Source organism: Lycium barbarum, chromosome 5 (genome assembly GCF_019175385.1).
Source record: "Lycium barbarum isolate Lr01 chromosome 5, ASM1917538v2, whole genome shotgun sequence".
Taxonomy (NCBI): Eukaryota; Viridiplantae; Streptophyta; class Magnoliopsida; order Solanales; family Solanaceae; genus Lycium; species Lycium barbarum.
In genome coordinates, this window is record NC_083341.1 from 118,692,043 (window position 1) to 118,711,805 (window position 19,763).

A 19,763-nucleotide genomic window follows, 5' to 3' on the forward strand; every position below is an offset into this window, starting at 1 on the left:
ATTACTCATACTAACTTGGTCTTATTACCTAAAAAAGATTTGGTCAATAATTTTTCGGATATGAGACCAATTAGTTTGAGTAACTTTAGTAACAAAATTTTTTCAAGGCTAATTCATGAAAGATTGATAGGGAGTTTGACTGATATAGTTTCTCTTAATCAGGCTGGTTTTGTAAAAGGGAGAAGCATAGTGGAGAATGTTCTCCATACTCAAGAGATTGTATCAGACATCAGGCTTAGAACTAAATCTGCTAATGTTGTCATGAAACTGGATATGGCAAAGGCTTATGATCGGGTTTCATGGATTTTTCTAATGAAGGTTCTAAGAAAGATTGTTTTTTCAGAGTTGGTGATAGACATGATTTTCAGACTCATCAGTAGCAACTGGTATTCAATATTGGTTAATGGAAAACAATGTGGTTTCTTTCAGTCTTCTAGGGGAGTTAAGCAAGGAGACCCTCTATCTCCTACTTTGTTTATTCTGACTGCAGAAGTTCTATCAAGGAATCTTAATGCCTTAAGCTTAATCCCTCAATTTAGAGGCTATGGAATGCCTAAGTGGAGTCCTAAGGTGAATCATTTATCATATGCTGATGATATGATAATATTTTCATCAGCAGATGTGTTCTCTTTGCATCTTATCATGGAAGTATTGAAAAAATAGGAGAACACATCAGGACAGAAGATGAACAGGGACAAAAGTGTTGTATACATGCATAAAAATGTACTTGGGGATGTGATCATTACTGTTGAAATTGTCACAGGTATTGTAAGGAAGGATTTCCCTTTCATCTATCTAGGATGTCCTATTTATTATAGTAGGAGAAGAAAGGATTTTTTCACTCAGATTCTTATGAAGATTATGAATAGGTTACAAAGTTGGAAAGGGAAACTTTTGTCCTTTGGAGGAAGGGCTATTTTGATTAAACATGTCTTGCAGAGTTTGCCAATTCATCTATTATCTACAGTTAACCCTCCTATAGGTGTTATCAGACAAATGCATAAAATGTTTGCCCAGTTTTTCTGGAGCAACATAGTAGGGGGTAAAAGCATACATTGGGCATCTTGGAACCTTTTGTGTCTACCTATAATGGAAGAAGGGATGGGTTTCAGATCATTACATGATGTTTCTATTGCCTTGTTTTGTAAGTTGTGGTGGAATTTCAGGACTAAGCCTTCTTTGTGGAGTGCTTTCATGACTAACAAGTATTGTAGAAAAGAAAATCCTGTATCTATTCATTGGAAACAAGGGTCTCAAACTTGGAAAAACATGATTCAAGCAAGAGAATTAATAGAACATCAGATCTGGCATACCTCGCCCCGCAGGGCGCATAACTGAAGGAGTGGAAGACGAACCAGCGGCTGATCTCGTCGGCTGAGCTGCACCACCAGAACCACCCACCAACAGACAATCTCTCATAATATGGCCCTGGCGGCCACAAGAAAAACATGCACCTGTAGCTCGGTAGCACTCTCCTGGATGCGACCTCCCACAATAAGAACACCGGGGAACGGGTGGTCTAGACTGACTGGGGCCCCTGCTCGTCTGCGAACTCGAGGCTCTGTTACTCTGGCCCGCTCCAGAATACCCGGCACTGCCAAATCGTCTACCTGTAGACTGTGTACCCCGGCCTGACGAAGGAGGATATATACTAGACTGCTGCTGCTGAGGCTGACCGCCTCGAGACTCTCCAGAATACCCAGCTGACCTAGCCCGCTTGGGCGGTCTCCTATCATGATCTCTGCTCGACTGATCCTCTCTATGTCGGTCCTCCATCCCTTGCGCATAAGCCTATAACCGGGCAATGTCCATACCCGTCTATGATGCCATCGCCATACAACTGTCAATCAAATAGCGATCCAACCGTATCACATACCGGTGCATCCGGTCAGCCATCTCAGCTACTATGGTAGGAGCATATCTAGCCAGAGAATCAAACTTCAAGCTGTACTCTCAGACACTCTTGCCTCTCTGCCGCAGCTGCAGAAATCTATCAACCCTCGCCCGCCGCAACTCTGGGGGCAAAAAGTGGCTGAGAAAGGCGGCTACAAACTCGTGCCATACGACCGGTGGAGCATCCTCGCCTCTGGACAGCTCCCAAGACTCGTACCAATTAATCGCAACATCTCGCAATCTGTGTGAAGCTAACTCAACAGACTCGGTCTCAGAAGCCCTGACCAGGCTCAACGTGCGCTGCATCTGTCGGATGAAATCCTGGGGGTCCTCTTCGGGCTTTGACCCGTAAACTCTGGGGGACCACAAGTCAAGAAATCCCGAACCCTCAGATTGTCACGTCTGTCCATATCATCACCTCCTAGCCCGCGTCTGCGAGCCTGTCTTGCTACCAATGTCGTCAATAACTGCACAGCCTCTCTCATCGCCCTGTCCTCTGCCCCCGGCCGAGGAGCTGGAGGCTCGGGCGCTGGAGCCTCTGGAGCCACTGGTGGAGCCGCTCCAGGCTCCTCTGGTGGTGTAGCAGAACCCTCTGACCGAGGTGCAATATCGGGCATAATCTGAGTACGAGCCGGAGTAACCCTTTGTACCTGACTGGTCTCTCCTGCCACTGCTTTGCCCTTCTGGGCAGCCGTCGCCTTCTTCGGAGGCATGACTGTAAACATAACAATCGGTCAGAAAAGATCATCCTAATAGCACAGCTCTATCGCACGATCTAAGATTCAAAAAAAGGTAACACCCTAAATGTCCTGTAGCCTCCTGTCTATAGATGTGGTGCACAACACATCGATAAACAAGACTCTACTAGACACGACCTGTAGACATTCCGAGGACAAACCGCTCTGATACCACTTCTGTCACGACCCGGCCCCGTGGGCCGCGACTGGTGCCCTATTTGGATACCCAAACAAACTTACGTACCAGATCGACATATCAAGGACTTAGTCAAACTTAACATACATTAATTTAAGCAGATACTGGAAGCAAATATCGTCTTAAGCGGTCGCCCGTACAGAGTCATCATATCAAATCCTGTAGGTTGGCGGAATGGACATCGCCCAGATATACACACATATACAAACAGATGGGCCGTTTTGGCCATAATAGCAAACGGGACCGCATTAAGACGCAGATCATAATCACAACCGAACAAACATGACCCATGACCCACATATATGACTACAGGCCTCTACAAATCATAACATACACATATGACGGGACAGGGCCCCGCCATACCCAAATAGCCATATATATATATACAGAACATGTATAACAGAAGATATGTACCAAAAATATGAGCTCCGGATCAAAAGGAGTACTCCAAGTGGCAGAATATGTATCCTATACCGGAGGATCACCAAAACGAACGTTTGTACCTGCGGGCATGAAACGCAGCCCCCGAAGAAAGGGGGTCAGTACGAAATATGTACTGAGTATGTAAAGCGTGAAATACAGAAATCCGAATCATAACTGAAGTGAGGTGTACAGAAAATGGATACAGAATTAGTATGTCAAAACCTGTACTGAAAATATATATAATACAAATAAAAATCATGCATAGGGCTCAAGAACGTGGTCGCCACTCCGACGCTGGCGCCACAACACATCATACTCCAGAAGGTTTCAAATCTCCGTACGATCCCCGAACATATCATATCATCAACATATCACATCATCAGAACACATCACATCATAACGCCGTATATAAGCGGAACCCGACCCTATGACGAGGTCTCGGGAACCGTAACACATCATACTGCCGAATATCACATAGTGCGCACGATCACAAAACCGGCCCGGGATCCGGCGAACGATATCATAGTAGTAGGCACGAGCGGAGTAGTGCGGAAACCATATGCATATACATATTTAAATAAATTCCAAGATTCGACGAATAAATACATATACATACTGATATTAGAAGGCTCAAGGTAAGCATCGAGTCCATCAGAATTAATATACAAAAGTTGCGAACTTTCAAATTACAAAACTTTCGGAAAACACTTCATAGGTCATTTTCTGAAAATTTAGTATCATTCATATTGAGGAGCTTTCAAATAACATTATAGGGTACTTCAAACGGAGCCTTAGAATGATATGCACATATCCGAAATATACATATCCAAACTTAGGCCATATCAAATATTTTTCGAACCAAATCTGGAACGTATCGACTAGATATTTGAACATCACAGGTATGCATCATACCATATAGGGTAGTTTATGGAAATCAAAGATATAGGCCATCCTAGTGGCTCTAGGAGTAGAATTTTCTTTAGAGCATACATATATGTCATTCGTTTATTTCATAAAGGTCATGCCAAAAAGAAAGAAAAGGTAGGCTTTATATACCTCGATCGCTCACTACCAAATCTCGATCACTCGCCAAACAAATCCCGACTCAAGTCTCGGGCTCTCCAATATCTACAATAATATTATCAATTACCCAAAACATAGCTACAAGTACTTAGAAGTTTAATTCTAATTAGTACTTGTCTACAGAAATTTCGACAGCATATCCCCTGTAAATTCAACATCCCCGAGAATTTAACTTGGCCAAGTTCATCAACAACCATACCAACAATACCACTAATCAATACAAAACACATTTTAACATTAGTAACCTTCCTTTCAACATAATCCATCAACATTCAATTCAATTACGAATTTTCAAGCCGCTATCGACACTTACATATTCACTACCAATTTAAGATCATTCACGTGCAATTCAAAAGCATTTCATACCACTCTTGCAAAATATACAACAATCCCACCAAAATCTATAATTCACCCGAAACCTCCAACCTTCGACACAACATTCATAACACAATTTTTCATCTTCCAATTTCATCAACAACAACCACAATTTGCACTTTAACAATTCCATTCCCATAATTACATAAACTATAATAAAATCACATACTTTCCGACAACAACTTAACAACAAATTTTTCATGCTAACTAGAACCATTAATCTTCCATTTACATCACAAGGCCACAACAACATAATTAACATTCTAAACAAATTCGATTCATCTTCCTTGACAAAAGGCACCACACGTCCACAACACACACACACACACACACACACACGGCTCACATACCACACACAACATCTCCATATTTTTCATTAAATTCTACTCACTATAACAATATAAATTTTCCATAAGAAAAGGGTAGAATTCTTACCTTTTTCAATTTTTCCACTTGATAAAAAAAGTACTTTCTTGCCTCAAAATTTCTATCCCGCTGAAGAGGGTCTTTCAACTTAGTAGGGATTCTAGAAAGTTAAGATTTTTGGATCAAAGTTGATGGGCTAAAAATTTTCTTTTCTTTTTTTTTGTATGGCCAAATGGCCTTCTTGTGGTGCTCTCTCTCTATCTCTCTCTTTTTTTTTTTTTTTTTTTTTTTTTTGTTCTTGAATCTTCCAAATGATGAATGAAGAATAGTGGTCGTTTTTTTTTTGCTACTTATTAGTCTTGAATTTTATGGCACTTGGGCTTGGCCCATTTTTCTCCTCCATAACCGGCCACCCATATGAATTGGGCCCTCTTGTTTGATTTTTTTTTTTCATTTCTTTGAGCCCAATTAATTATAGGTCTTATTTTGAACTTCCCGAAACTAATTTCTAAAATTTCTCATTTTTCCCTTGACCTTCCTACATGTCTCCACATCAACATTTCATAAACAACACCCATATATTAATTAAAAATCAAATTATGGCCTTATTTCTTACAAGTCAAAATTGTTTCGAATTTCCCGAATATGCGAAAATACGGGATATAACAAATAATAGATAGTATTAAATTGCGAACAAGGCCATTCCACCTTCCGGTAGAAAGTGCATCCTGCTTAACTTCCTCAAAGGCTTCATCTTGAGGAACGTAACCTTGATTAGGTGGCTTAGCTATACTATTTACACATGGATTTGCTCGCATCCACAGTTTACAAAAGTTAGCATACATAACTTGGAGGCTTGTTATGTTTTCTTATCAGCTTAAGTCATCGCTAAATTCCCATGAGGCGAAATAAGCATAGAATTAGAGATCTCCCAGTTCAGCAACGCCTAGGATAAGGTCTCTCCTCACCACCAATACAGGTCGAGCTAGATCATTGCTTTCGTTAGGATTGCCCAAATCATTATAAAGTGCATACTCATAGACTCATTCATGTTGTTTCCTCTCGCCTTTGCCATTACTACGAATCTTCAGCGAGTCTTCATGACGAAGATCCCTAATTTCAGGGGGTGTCTGGGATGGTAAACATGTCTATCACAAAGGGAAACATCTTGATTGAGTAGCATATATTATATGTTAAGCTAACTGGAATTAGGTAGTAGGGAACTGCCGTTAAAACCTGATTTTTGAAGATAATTCTACTATTAGGATCATCATTCCTAGAATGAATCCATGTATTTGCAGGAAAGGTTATTGGACCTTCATTAAAACCATGAATTACAATTTTCACTAAGTGCACTTCCTTATCATGGAAATTGGTGATGATTATAGCTGCAGGACATCCAAAATCGTTTGGCACCGTGAAATTAGCAGTCCATTCAACTATACATGGGTTGTCTGATGGCTTTGGCAACCAGCTCCCCATATTAGACTCTACAACTTTTTCTAATTTGGTATCTATAAACAATAAAGACTGAACTTTATCCTTCTTGTTCATGAAACTTGTATACATCGTGAAGGTAATTGTTATACAGCAAATGAAGCACAACTATAAGAAAACAAGAACAAGAAGTAAATATGGAGGTGCCTAGAATCTTGTGTCTACTTCTCACAAATTTTCCCACTTATCAAACAAGTCATAAATGCAAAATAAAACTATTCCATTCTTCGGTCTAGTGGTAAGAGCGCATTGTGATGTGTGGTTTAGGATTTTCTCAATTATAAAAATAAAAATTAGACATATATAGATCCCATATAGAAGAAATGGGTCCACGTGAACTCACTGGCTTGAACTCAAAAAATATATATACACAATTGGACTGCACATAGGTTTCAAACTTTTGAGCCAACCCAGGACTGGGTATACTCAGCTTAATAAAACTCCAAATTAGTTTTAACCATTCATATAACTTCTTGCACAGTTCTTACTCTACTAATTACAAATGTTGTTATTGTATGTTCTTAAATCTCAACCCTTCAATATTAAAGCTTTAAGTTCCAAATTCTTTAAATGATAATTCTTTTACTAAAAATAAAAAAAAGGAAGATTTCACTTCAATTACTTCATCGAGAATCAAAGTGTCGATCTTGTTCTAACCCTTAACATCCTCTTGCCGAAAACATATTTCCGTCTCAATTTATATTACACTCTTTCTATTTTGGAACTACTAAAGTTTTTGATATTTTCTAGTTTAGTAATCATCACTAATATATTATACTAAGTTAAATTAATCATATTAATTCTTATATCCAGTCAAACAAATTACAAAAAAATAGAGATTAGTAATTATAGGGAACGATTCTCTTTTCTCTTTTCCATTTGTACTTGAAAGCTATCAATCACCCTTTCTCTCTTTCGCATGCAAAGCGAAAATTGATTTTTTTTTCTTCTCAAAAATCTCAGTTGATTAAGTAACCCTAATATTTAAGACAGATTTTCGGAACAAAACACCAAATTCAAAACTATCTATAACTATCTAGACATATCTTTGTTTTGCAAAAAAAAAAAAAAAAATTCTTCCAAAATATATCTCAAGAAACTCTATGAACTTTTCTGAACATTGTTTAAATATCTCCTTAGTAGAAATTGAATATATCTGTCTCTAATATAACACTATAGGGCATTACCATAAAACTAATATTCAATCACGAACTCATGAATGAATTTCATAAACTTTATTAAATTCTAGAACATATTTTCTTTCTTCGAATTCAACCTTCTCAAAATAACCCAGTTTCTTAAAAAAAGTGTTAGCAGGGTTGGAAACATAGCAGAAGTATGAATTGACCTGTTGACAGTGTTGGAAAATTGACAATAAATAAACATGAAAACTAAATTCAACTTTTGCAAACTCTAAAACAATTGAGAGACATGTGTATAACCATCTCAAGCGAGGATTAAAATATATGTAATTACTACTGTTGACACCCAATTTTGTCCCACATTTCCTCCAAAATACCTATTTTCACTTCTAATATTTTGGCAACTTTAAAAAATAATTATTTCCTTTTTTTTTTTTACTATAATTAGTTTTTATTAATACCGGCATTTCATTATCCTGTCATTATCTTTTACTGCCGTCCTTACTATTATTATTATTATTATTATTATTATTATTTTATTACTATTTTTTATTATTACTAGTATTATCATAATTATCATTTCAGCATTTGTTTTTACTGTTTTACGCACATGCATCGCATTCATCTTCGCACAATTAAATGATAGCGTTTATTTGTTTTCAAAACATTATTGTACAGCTATTACAACGTCGTATAATTTTATTACCTGAGCACTAATAATTACATATTTTATATTTTAGCACACTTAGTATATATTTAATTAAAAATGAATATTTTATTTGAAATTAGAAACCCAAATTGGTTCTTTCATCAGCCAAATTATTAGTCCAAATACGAGCCCAATTCACCCCCAATATTTTCGGATTAACCCAAAACAATTTTCATAGCCCACTACCCATTTTAATTCACCCCAGCCCACATTTAAAATTGACCCAGTCCATTAAATCATTTGACCCGACCCAATTCCATTTGAACAAAAAGGAACCACTAGGGTTCCTTTCTTTTCCTCTCAGCCGCCACCCCCATCCCTGTTCTCTCGCTTCCTCCTCCCCTTTCTCTCTCATACGCTCCTCCTTCTTCTCTCTCTACCCTCTCTCTCCCGCTCCTCCTCACACCCACTTCACCTTGTCCCCCCACGCTCACTGCCATCCCCATTCCCTCTGTTCCCCACGCGTATCTCTTTCATTTCACCACAATACAAGCAAAACTCGAGTTAATCCCCTAGAAATATTGGCTTCCTAATCTGAAAAGGGGGGCTTTTGGAATCGCGAAAAAACCTCCCTGAAAAGAAGTTCCTCAGCTTTGAATACTCCTGAAAATATCAGTCCCTAATCGCACGAATTTCCCTCTTTAAATATTAGTTTTAATTTTCTAAATATCGACTCAAGCACTAAATTCTTTTCTGTTTTGCCCCTTGTTATTTGTTTGAATCCGACCGCGCGCAAGTTCGGATTTCGTGGTGTTTCGAGGTAGATCGGGGACTCGAAGCCTCACTTTGCTGCACCCGAAGAAGGTCAGTAAGCTTCCCTCTTTTAGCATATTTTAGCCTTTTATTTGTATTTTGTTTATATGTGTTAAGTTGATTAGCTATGACAATCGTTGGTATAAGTTAGGCAGATATGTGTTAAGTGCTAGCCTTGTTTGGTTGTGTTGTCCCAATTGTTAATTTTAGTCATGTTTAAAGAGCAATTTAAATATCAGTTTAGGTCTTTGATTTAAGCATGTCGAATGATTAGTTTAATCAGCGTTATGCCTGTTTTAGCTTATGTTTCCATATGTTGATTAGTTTAAAAGTCTTGGTTAATTGCATTCCTCTCTTGTTTTGCTTGATGAATCAACCCCTACTATGCAAAGAATACGGTATCAGTAGTTCTCTCGTTATTTCAGCATTTAGCTTCTCCTAATCTTATTGCTGCCAAGTATGAGTTTATGCTAGTTTCAGAATATAAGTGGGCTAAATCTTTAGTTTACTTAGGTTTTGCTTGATCTTGTTTTATTTTTCCATTTTCCAGTTTAGTAGTTTGGTTATGTGTCAGTATGAACTATACTAATAAGATATCATTAATGTCTCTATGCTAGGCTATAAGCTGATTCTGATAGGTTTTGGTGTTGGCCTGAGTTTATTTTGGTTCATATTTCTTTAGCATGTTAAAAAATAGGATTTAAACGATGTTAACAAGTCTAAATAGGATCAATTGGGATCTGAATTCAACTTTAATTAGTTTATAAACATATAGTGTCTCTGGTTTAAATGATCTGAGCTTTAAATGTTTCATGTTTGTATCTTTGTCTGCACCTTGCTTCATCTGAACTTACTCTCAATGAGCATCTACTCATCTGCATATGGTATAACCTCACTTGCATCATGATCAGAGTGTAATTGGTTAACATATATGTCTTTCTTGTTGTTTCACTGCATATATGTATTAGATGCCTTCCTATCTGTTTTTGTACCCTCCATGCAATGCCTTGACTTCATTAGCCTACTGAGCCATCATGGTGTCTGAGATGCTATGCCTACATTCTGTGAACTTCCATGTATCCTAAGTCAATCTATCCTACCCTGCCCCCTGTAGTGCCACTTATTACCCTCCATGACCATCATGTGATAATCTTGGAATTTCTTCGGATATGCAAAACTACTTTTAGCCTCATGTCCCACTTTGCTTGCTTGAATCACTCTTCAATATACTACTGTGTGTTGATGTGCTCCCTAATGTGATCCTGCCTATATCTGTAACATTGACCTAAGACCTTGCACAACCTTTAATTTGTGGTGTTTTGCCTAAATCTTGTGCATGCATGCCCTCTTGGAAGACTCTTGTTCTTAGAGAGGTTTTGGGAGACCATGTGTTTTCTTGGAGCATTCATTGACATAGAATACTAGGTTGTCCTCATCTTGTCCCCCTATCCCATTATGTATATGATTCAAGTATCATAGTATAGTTCAGGGCAGCTTGAACTATTTAATCTGTTATTTGTTTGAAGTATTAATCTGTCAGGAAGTAGATCTCTGTAGCATGTTCTGTGTCTATCGTTAGCCATATTTATCGATTACATACTAATCTTTTCCTTTCGTTTTATGCATGACCACCGCGTGCGGGTCCGAGGAACTCATCTTCTTCCGCATTCGATGTTGGGCCAAAGCCCAATGAAACATTCTATCGAGTCAGCCCCATCAGCTGTGTAAAATGATTCCGGGCCGAGGCCCATAACCGCAGCAACAGTGCACAGCAATTGGCCTGAAATGGGCCGATCCATTTAATTCCTCTCCTCCTCTATTTTTATGCTCTGTTGAGCATTTTGCTTTGGTATTGAATGACTAACGCTTTGCCTTGTTTCGTCTTCTTAATATTAGATGAATCCTAGCGGATTAGTGGGGATGATGTTAGTAGTAACGGGTAGTTAAATTAAAGGAGAAACCAATAGTTAATTCCCTAGGATTCAGTTTCTTACGTTAAAATCATTTAAAGTCCTCTTTTATGCAAATTATTATGTTTTCCTCTAAATCTCATTTTAAGCAACATTCTTATATTTTCTTTAAAACCTTAACAACCTTTTCTAGCCCTTTTTCTTAAAATTCAAAGCACCTTATTTAGCATTAATTAATTAACCTAAGTTTGGCCGGATAACCGTAGTTAACGGATTCTAAAGGATGCCTAACCCCTTCCCTTTAGGATAATATAGAACCCTTACCTAGAATCACATTGGTTAAGCAGGCTATTGACGGAGGTTTAGTTTTTAACTTTGCCTTAGTTAACCTCTAGGTGTCCTAATTCACCGTTAAATTAATTAGGTGGCGACTCCTTAAAACAAAGCAATATAGGAATCTCCAATATGTTGTACTCTACTTTAACTCCGGTTAAAAAGGGGTATAACAACTACTCCTTCAATCCCAAAATAATGGTTACTTTTCTTCAGAGTCGAGACTAATTTTTAGAGCTAAACTTGATCAGATTAATTTAATATTTTGAAATTAAAACTTAGATATTCGAAAATTATATGAAAAATACGATAAGTTACAATTATTCTCGTATCAATACGGTGAAAGAATAAAATTCGTGTAATTTGAATCTCGAGAAAACTGAAGTACTTTTGGGACGGAGATTAAAAAAGTATATGCTGCTCTAACTAGTTTCTAGCATATATATAGAGGCTGAGCTAGAGTACATTGTAGCTATACATGTGTTCCACATAATTCAATAGCATTGTAGAAAACCCTGTTGATAAAGTCATACTATTTTATATTTTGATGATTTAACAAACATATTCGAGGAACCAGATAGGCCTTTGAAAGGACTAGATGTGATCAGGTCCTCTAGCCGTTGCAGGGTCAATTCTACAACTGTAAGCAGCACAGCTGCAGTATGCTAGTGGACAAAACAAGATGAAATGTCCCTTTCATATCAACTCACATGCTCTTGTATATTAACAACATGTTACAAGTGAAAACCTAACACTTTGAAAAACAAAATCACTCACTCACAAGTGCTAGCCGTCGCTGCTGTCAAAGTGCTCATCAAGAGCAAAACTGCAACAACTGAAGGAGTTCTCTAATCACTGTAGATGTCTTAAGTCCTTTAAGTTGTTGAGTCTTTGTCTTTTGTTCTTTAACATTGTATTCCTACACTACTTGTAAGAAGTTCATAGTAAGACAGATTTTCAACCTTTCTATATTGTTCACTTTGCTAGAGTTAGTGAAGGTGTGTTATTTACAATAGATTATTGTGAAGGCCTTGCAATAGAGTTGTTGCAAGGGGGAGGGATTAAGAGTTTAATTCCTAGGTTGCAATAGGTTGTAATATGAAGTTGCTCGTTTATAGTGAAGTTTGAGGAAATCCTACTCCGGTAGGTTGTGGTTTTTAATCTCTTGAGTAAGGAGTTTTTCATGTAATATCTTGTGTTATTTACTTTTTATCGTACTCAAGGGAACAGATAAACCTAGTTCTCTATACTATTTGGTGGACTCATATATTCTATCAATTGATATCAGAGCAGGTTCTTTCTAAAAGGTTAACACCTAGAAATGATATTTCTCATGGCTGCTCCACAAAACCTAGAGGAAGGACAGTCTAGCCCGAGACCACCGAGATTCAATGGAAAGTATTATGGGTGGTGGAAGACAAGGATGCACGATTACATCATGGCTGAGGACTCTGAGCCATGGGACAAAATCTACGAGCTAAAGATACAACAAGATCTATAAAGGAGAGAGCCTAAGAGGGAGAAAAGCCTGGTTCTCAAAGTTGCTGCTAAAAGTGACTCAAGTGGTGATGAATCTGATATGGCTTACCTCACTCGAAGATTCCAAAAGATGGTCCGGAGAAACGGTGGATTCCCAAAGAAAGAAAGCTTTAGTAGAAATCCTAAATGAAATGATTGTTGTTACAAGTGTAGGAAGACTGGGCATATCATCAAATAATTTCCTCTTCACAAACAGGACTAAAATAACACTGAGAAAACAGTAAAGAGGAATCAGGTTCCTGATAAAAGTTACAAAAGAAGAGAGATGCAACTGACAATCTGGTGTAGCAAGCTGTGCAGCAAGCTCTAGATGCCTGGGGGGTCACCTCTAGTGAATCTGAAGATGGGGATGATCTAGGTGATGCATCCATGATGGCTGTTGACTATGGATCTTCAGAATATGATTCAATCTTCGCACTCATGGCAAAATCTGATACTGATGACGACAATGAACATGATGATGTAAATTTTCTTGATGTTCAGAAAAATTTAAAAATTTACTCTCAGAAAAAATTAATGTCATTAGCAAATGTTTTAATCGATGCACATCATGGCCTCATTAATGAAAAGGGGGTCCTAACTGAAGAAATTGGTTAATTAGAACAAGAAAGGGATGACATGGTAGTTTGAATCGTACATTTAAAGGAAAAGGTTGATGAAGTAGCTAGAGAAAATTCCTTGATAAAGAACCAAATGAAAAAATGGATGGATACACCCTCTAGAGGGAAAGAGGAAGCTAGAAAGATTCAGCTTGAGCTTGAAAGTGAGCTTAAAGAAATCAAAATGAGTCTCACTATTGATCTAGAAAAGAATAAACAGCTTCAAGAGAATTTGAAAATGGTAGAAAATAAGCTTGATAAGTCAGTTTAGTGGACCTGGTCCTCCGATATGATTGCGTTTATGTACACGAATAATGCAGGAGGCAAGCAAGGTATTGGCTTTCAAAAGGCCAAAACTCCCTATAATCCCCACAACAAGTATGTTGCTACATGTGATAATTGGCTATGCACTCATTGTGGTCAAACCGACCATTATAAAAATGCATGCAAAGCCAAATTTCAAGCTCTTCCGAAAAATAAGAATTTTATTGAGAAGAAACTGAGAGTTGAGGGACCTGGTCCCTGAAAAAGAAAACCTGGCTTGCCTGCATAGACTAAAAGAAGCTTAATTCACCCTTTTTATCACTCTAAGGGATCTAAGCTAGTTTGGGTTCCTAAATATAATTAGTGATTTAGTTTTCCGGCTTGAGTGATAGGAATCAATAAAAAATGGTACATGGGTATTGGCTGCTCGAAGCATATAACTGGAAGAATGAATAATTTTCTCTCAGTCAAGGTCCTCCAAGGAGGGAATGTGTCCCTTAGAAATGGCAAAAAAGAGTAATTAGAACGACACTATCCCATGCAATTGATAATGTGTACTATGTGAATGGTTTGAAGTAAAGCTAGTTAAGTGGTTCTCAAATCTGTGTTGGGAAAAATGAAGTGGGTGTAAAAGGCACACATGATGATGAAGCTATAGATTAGGAATTTTCTAAAGGTCATGATGAAACCATTGAATTGTCAAATGGAAAGACTGGTTTGATGAGTCAAGACAAGCAGAGCAATGTAGAAGATGCTTCAGAATCTCCAGAAGGCTCACAAAAACCTGGTTCTTGCATTACTCCAAATGAAGCTGAGCATCAGGTAGCTGATACTGTATCAGGTACCCTTGAGGCTGGAGATAGTCAAGCCTCTAATGAAGATAACGACCGATCTAACATAGAGGAACCTTGTCCCTTGAATCATGAGGTTCTAGCATTAAACTGGAAGCGTTGAAAGATGATGACTGAATAACTGCTATGCAAGAAGAGCTTCATCAAATTTGAAAGGAATAAAGTGTATCACCTGGTCCCTAGACCTTCAGACAGAACAGTGATAGGAGCCAGGTGGGTGTTTCGCAACTAGCTTGATAAATTTGGAAACACAACAAAACAAGGCAAGGCTGTTGGTGTAAGGTTAAAATCAAGAAGAAGAGAATTTGAAAATGAGCATGATGGGTGAGTTAAATCACTTCTTGAGCTACAAGTCAAGCAAACCTCAAGAGGTACCATGATTTGTCAACAAAAGTATATATATTAAGAAACTGCTGAAGAGTTTTTGAGATGGAAAATGCTAAAACCTTTGATACTCCATAGCCACTGTTACTCGACTAGGCATGAATGAGCCTGGTTCTTATGTAAATGAAGCTTGTACAGGGGTATCATTGGAACTTGACTATATTTGACTACAAGTAGACCTGACATTATGTTTAAGTGTTAGTTTGCGTGCAAAACTACAATCAAGTCCAAACGAATCTCTCTTGAAGGCTGCAAGACGAACTCTGAGGTATATCAAAGGGACTCTGGACCTGGTCCTTTTTCCATCCTTCAGAAGACAAATTCTGACCTAGTTAGAGATGCTGATTATCCTGGATATCTGTGGATAGAAAAAACATATTGATGTTAGGCACCATTTCATAAGGGATAATGTTGAGAAGGGTTTTTATCTGTATGAAGTTGTGCAAAACAGAGGACCAGGTAGCATATATATTCACCAAAGCACTAATCAGGAATCATCTTGGAAGAAATCGTTTGGAGATGAGGTTGATTAAAATCAACTAACTATTTCCCTGCAAGATCCCTGAATGGCTGACTATATGTAGAGGATAAATGCATGCGGAAGACATGTTTTGGCGACATCTAACTCAACTTTATACTATTACAGGTATGCACACATGGCAATTTCAAGGCAATACAATGATGAGTGACACTACATTTTTTAAAGCTATTGCCCCTATTTTAGAAAAAGTGTCAAGGAACCTGGTTCCGTGACTCATGTTAGTAGCCTTCATCTGTACTTATTTGTTTTTGAACTTATCAGTAGTGCCACGTCATTAAAACCTATTCCTGCCCAAAATAAATGCAATTATTTCTCTGAACTGGTCCGCTAAATGAGGACCAGGTGTAAACCCTGTCGTTGCATCTAACCCCCAATCAGAACAGTTCCTTCTTCTCTACTCATTTTAAAGTCTCTTAATCAAAACTTCACTTCAATTCAACACTACAGTCTCTCTCTTCACTTGAACTAAAGAAAGTTCTGTTCATCCGACTTAACTCATCACTTCAAACTTTTCCTCTTCAAGTCTCTTCTGAAAAATCGACTATGTCTCAATCCGAATCCATCACCTCAAACACCCAAGAAAGAAACTCCACCATGTCCCTTCCAAAATCCCCAAACTCATCTGAACCAAACCCTCAGAACTTACCCCCAAAATCTCCTATTCTATCCGACCATAATCCCTCAGTCCTACCCTCAAAACCCTTCTCTTTGGTTCCTCTAAGAACTAGGAAGATTCAAACCCCGAAGAAATTTGTGCCTTTGTCTCCAACCTTTTTTCATGAAGAGAACCCGTTTTCAAATGAGAGTGGTAAAACTGTTTCTGTGTCAAAACTCTTGGAGAATACTGAAGAACTAGAAGAAAAGGACGGAGATGTCGAAGTCACAGTAAAAAACATGAGATAGAAAGTTCCTCTGGTGCTGTTGCAGAGGAACAAGAATGTGTTGGAGAAAAGGTGGTGTCTAAGGAAAAAATTGTGGTCCCTAAGGAAACAACTGCTATACCAGTTAACCCCATTTCTCTAGAAAGTGCCAAAACTGATAGATAGACAAAGGACATTCTGAGTCCTCTGTTTACCATCTTTTTGATGGGATTCTCAATGAAGTGGAAAAGGTAGATCGAATATTTTGGAAAGTGAAGTTGAGATTATTGCTGGGTTTGTAGAGGCATTGAAGGGAGGTGAAACTGTAGAGGAACCTGGTGCCTCTATATAGGAGGAATTCAGTTCTCCTGTGCTTAAGAGTGCCCTAGTGTGGCATGGGACACCAGGTTCCCAGAGTGTGTCCACTATTCCCGTGCCTTTAGGAGAGTTATCTACTGGAAAGGAATCTGGTCCTGCTACATTTTCAAAGCATGATGATGACGATGGACTAGCCTTAAATCTCATTTTTTAAAAGAAGATATGGGTCCTCGCCGAAGGAGAGAGTTAGTAAGCAAAAGCATGTTGCTGTTAAAACGAAACCAATCACTAGACAAACTGTGAAAGCTAAGTTAGACTCTGCCTTAAAAACTAACAAAGAGTAAACTTCGCTAAAAAAGAATAAGCGTATGGTTGAGAACATTGTTGATTGATTAGGATGAAGTGCCATAAAAAACAGTTGTGGAAGTTGGTGATGAAGAAGAAACTGAGGTGGAAGAGATCCACTTGAGAGGAAAAATGCTAAGGAAGACAAAGTGAGGAAGGGTAAGTCTGTTGTTGGTGACGAGAAGGAACCTGGTCCTAAGAAATCCCAAGAGAAGATAGAAAAAGTATATCATCACAGGAAGAGGAAGGCAAATGAAAGTGAGGAACCTGGTTCCCCGGCAAAAACTCAGAAAGTTGGAATCTCAGAGTAGGAGAGGAAAGAGATCGTGAGGTCGCAAAAGGTTTTGAATGGACGAGTTTTGATCCAGAAATTGCAGAGAAACTTGGGATGCAGTATCTAATGGAGATAGTTGAATTCTAGAAATGGAACCATCTATTTCTACCTCCAGTTCCCATTGTGTTTGAAGCGGAAGTTGCAGAGTTTTATGCCAATTTATCTATCAATAATGACACTCTTGTGCTGTATGTGAATGGCACTGACTTCGAACTTGATGAAGAAAATCTTGGTGAAATTCTTAAAGTACCTATTGATGGATTGAAAACTGTTAACGGAAGAGTAGCTTCAACTGAGTTCATGAACATTATCGTGAAACAAAGAGGGACCATATCCGGGGAAATAGTTTTCAAGAAGCAACTCAAGCCTGAATACTAGCTGTTGTTTGAATTGGTTAACAAAGTGTTGCTTCTACGTGCTGAGAGAAAGTCCATTGCAGCTATGCCATATGACTTTTTTCTTACAAAAGTGTTTGAGTATTTTGATGTCAAAGTGGGAAAAGCAACCATGGGAACCAGAAAACAAATGATTACTTTGGGTACTTTGGAAGAATGTGAATGTGTTCCCAAAAAGGGAGGAGTTGGGAGCAACTCGACGATCTCCAGCTTAATTGATGCACAAGAGAAGGCTGCTGAGGAAATCAACCTATTAAGGGCTGAAAATGCTATCCTTAAGACTGAGCTTCAGCAAGGGGCAAAGGGCAGAGAGAAACCGGGTACCTTCGATGATCTGAAAGCAGAGAATGCTCAGCTGAAGGCTGAGGCAGCTGAATTGAACAAAAAGGTGGACAAACTGACCTTGTAGCTGTTCAATGACCAAATGGCAACAAATGAGCGAGTTGACAAGCTACTCAAGCTGCTCTTTTAAGATGTTTCTTCCCTTAGTCCTCCAATCCATTCCCTTGTTATGTCTTAACTCCTTAGAACTCCTGGTTCCATGCCCTTTTTATTCTTTTTGGATTATGTTTTAAATGACTCTGCACTATTGTTGATTTGACTATCATGTTTTGTACTTTTGATGCTACTACCTTGTATTTTATACTACTGATGATGTATTAAAAAGTTTGGGCACTATCTTTACTCTATGCAATGCTACTCAATCCTTGCTTGCCTTTGATTGATTGTTCATGCTAGTGTTGCCCCAGTGGCTATGAGTTAATGTTGCTGACTTTGTTTTTGCTGTTCATGTCCTTACTCTTTTCAATGATGCCAAAAGGGGGAAGTTTTCAGGAGAGTAATTTGCTTATCAGTTGCTGTTGTCGCTATATTGCAAGAGGTTTAATTCCCTGGGGGAACAAGTGAGGAATCTGGTCCTCAAAGGTAACATGTGGGGATCTGGTTCTCAGAGGGAATATCAGTTATGGTCTGTCATTATCAAAAAGGGTGAAATTGATAAGTTATGCTATTTTATATTTTGATGATTTGACAAACATATTCTAGGAACCTGATATGCCTTTAGAGGGAACAGATGTGATCAGGTCCTCTAGCCGTTGCAGGGTCAACTCTACAGCTGTAGAGCAGCTACACTGTACCGACTGGCAGTAGTACAGCAGCACAATAGTTGTATGCTAGTTGCTAAAACAAGATGAAATGTCCCTTTCATATCTTCTCACATGCTCTCCTGTATAAACAACATGTTACAAGTGAAAACCTAGCACTTTGAAAAACAAAAATCACTCACTCACAAGTGGTAGCCGTCGGTGCTGTCAAAGTGCTCATCAAGAACAAAGTTGCAACAACTGAAGGACCAGTTCTCTAATCACTCTAGATGTCTTAAGTCCTTTAAGTGGTTGAGTTGTCTTTTGTTCTTTAACATTGTATTCCAACACTGCTTTTAAGAAGTTCATAGTAGGACAGATTTTCAACCTTTCTGCGTTGTTCACTTGGTTAGAGTTAGTCAATGTGTGTTCTTTTCAATAGAGTTATTGTGAAGGCCTTGCAATAGAGTTGTAGTAAGGGGGAGGGATTAAAAGTTTAATTTCTAGGTTGTAATAAGTTGTAATATGAAGTTGGTTGTTTATAGTGAAGTTTGAGGAAATCCTATTCCGGTAGGTCGTGATTTTTAATCTCTTGTGCAAGGAGTTTTCCACGTAAATATCTCGTGTTAGGTCATGGTAAAAGCCATCAATATGGGCTAAGGCTCGTGGACCGGCCCAACCCAGCCTATGTTTGATAGGGTTGGGTTAGAATTTTTGCAGCCCATTTAAGAACGAGGCTTTTTAACCCGGCACAAGCAAGCCCATTAGCACGTGGGCTTGAGTGTGCGTGGGTTGGGCCGATCCGCGGGCATAATAAAAAAAAATCTATTTAAA

General features: G+C 38.4%; 1 pseudogene; it reads right to left on the reverse strand.

Moving 5' to 3' along the window:
* Nucleotides 1–6,642, reverse strand: part of LOC132639676 (lipoxygenase 6, chloroplastic-like) — a 30,594-nt pseudogene extending 23,952 nt beyond the window's left edge.
* Nucleotides 6,643–19,763: the final 13,121 nt, after the last annotated feature.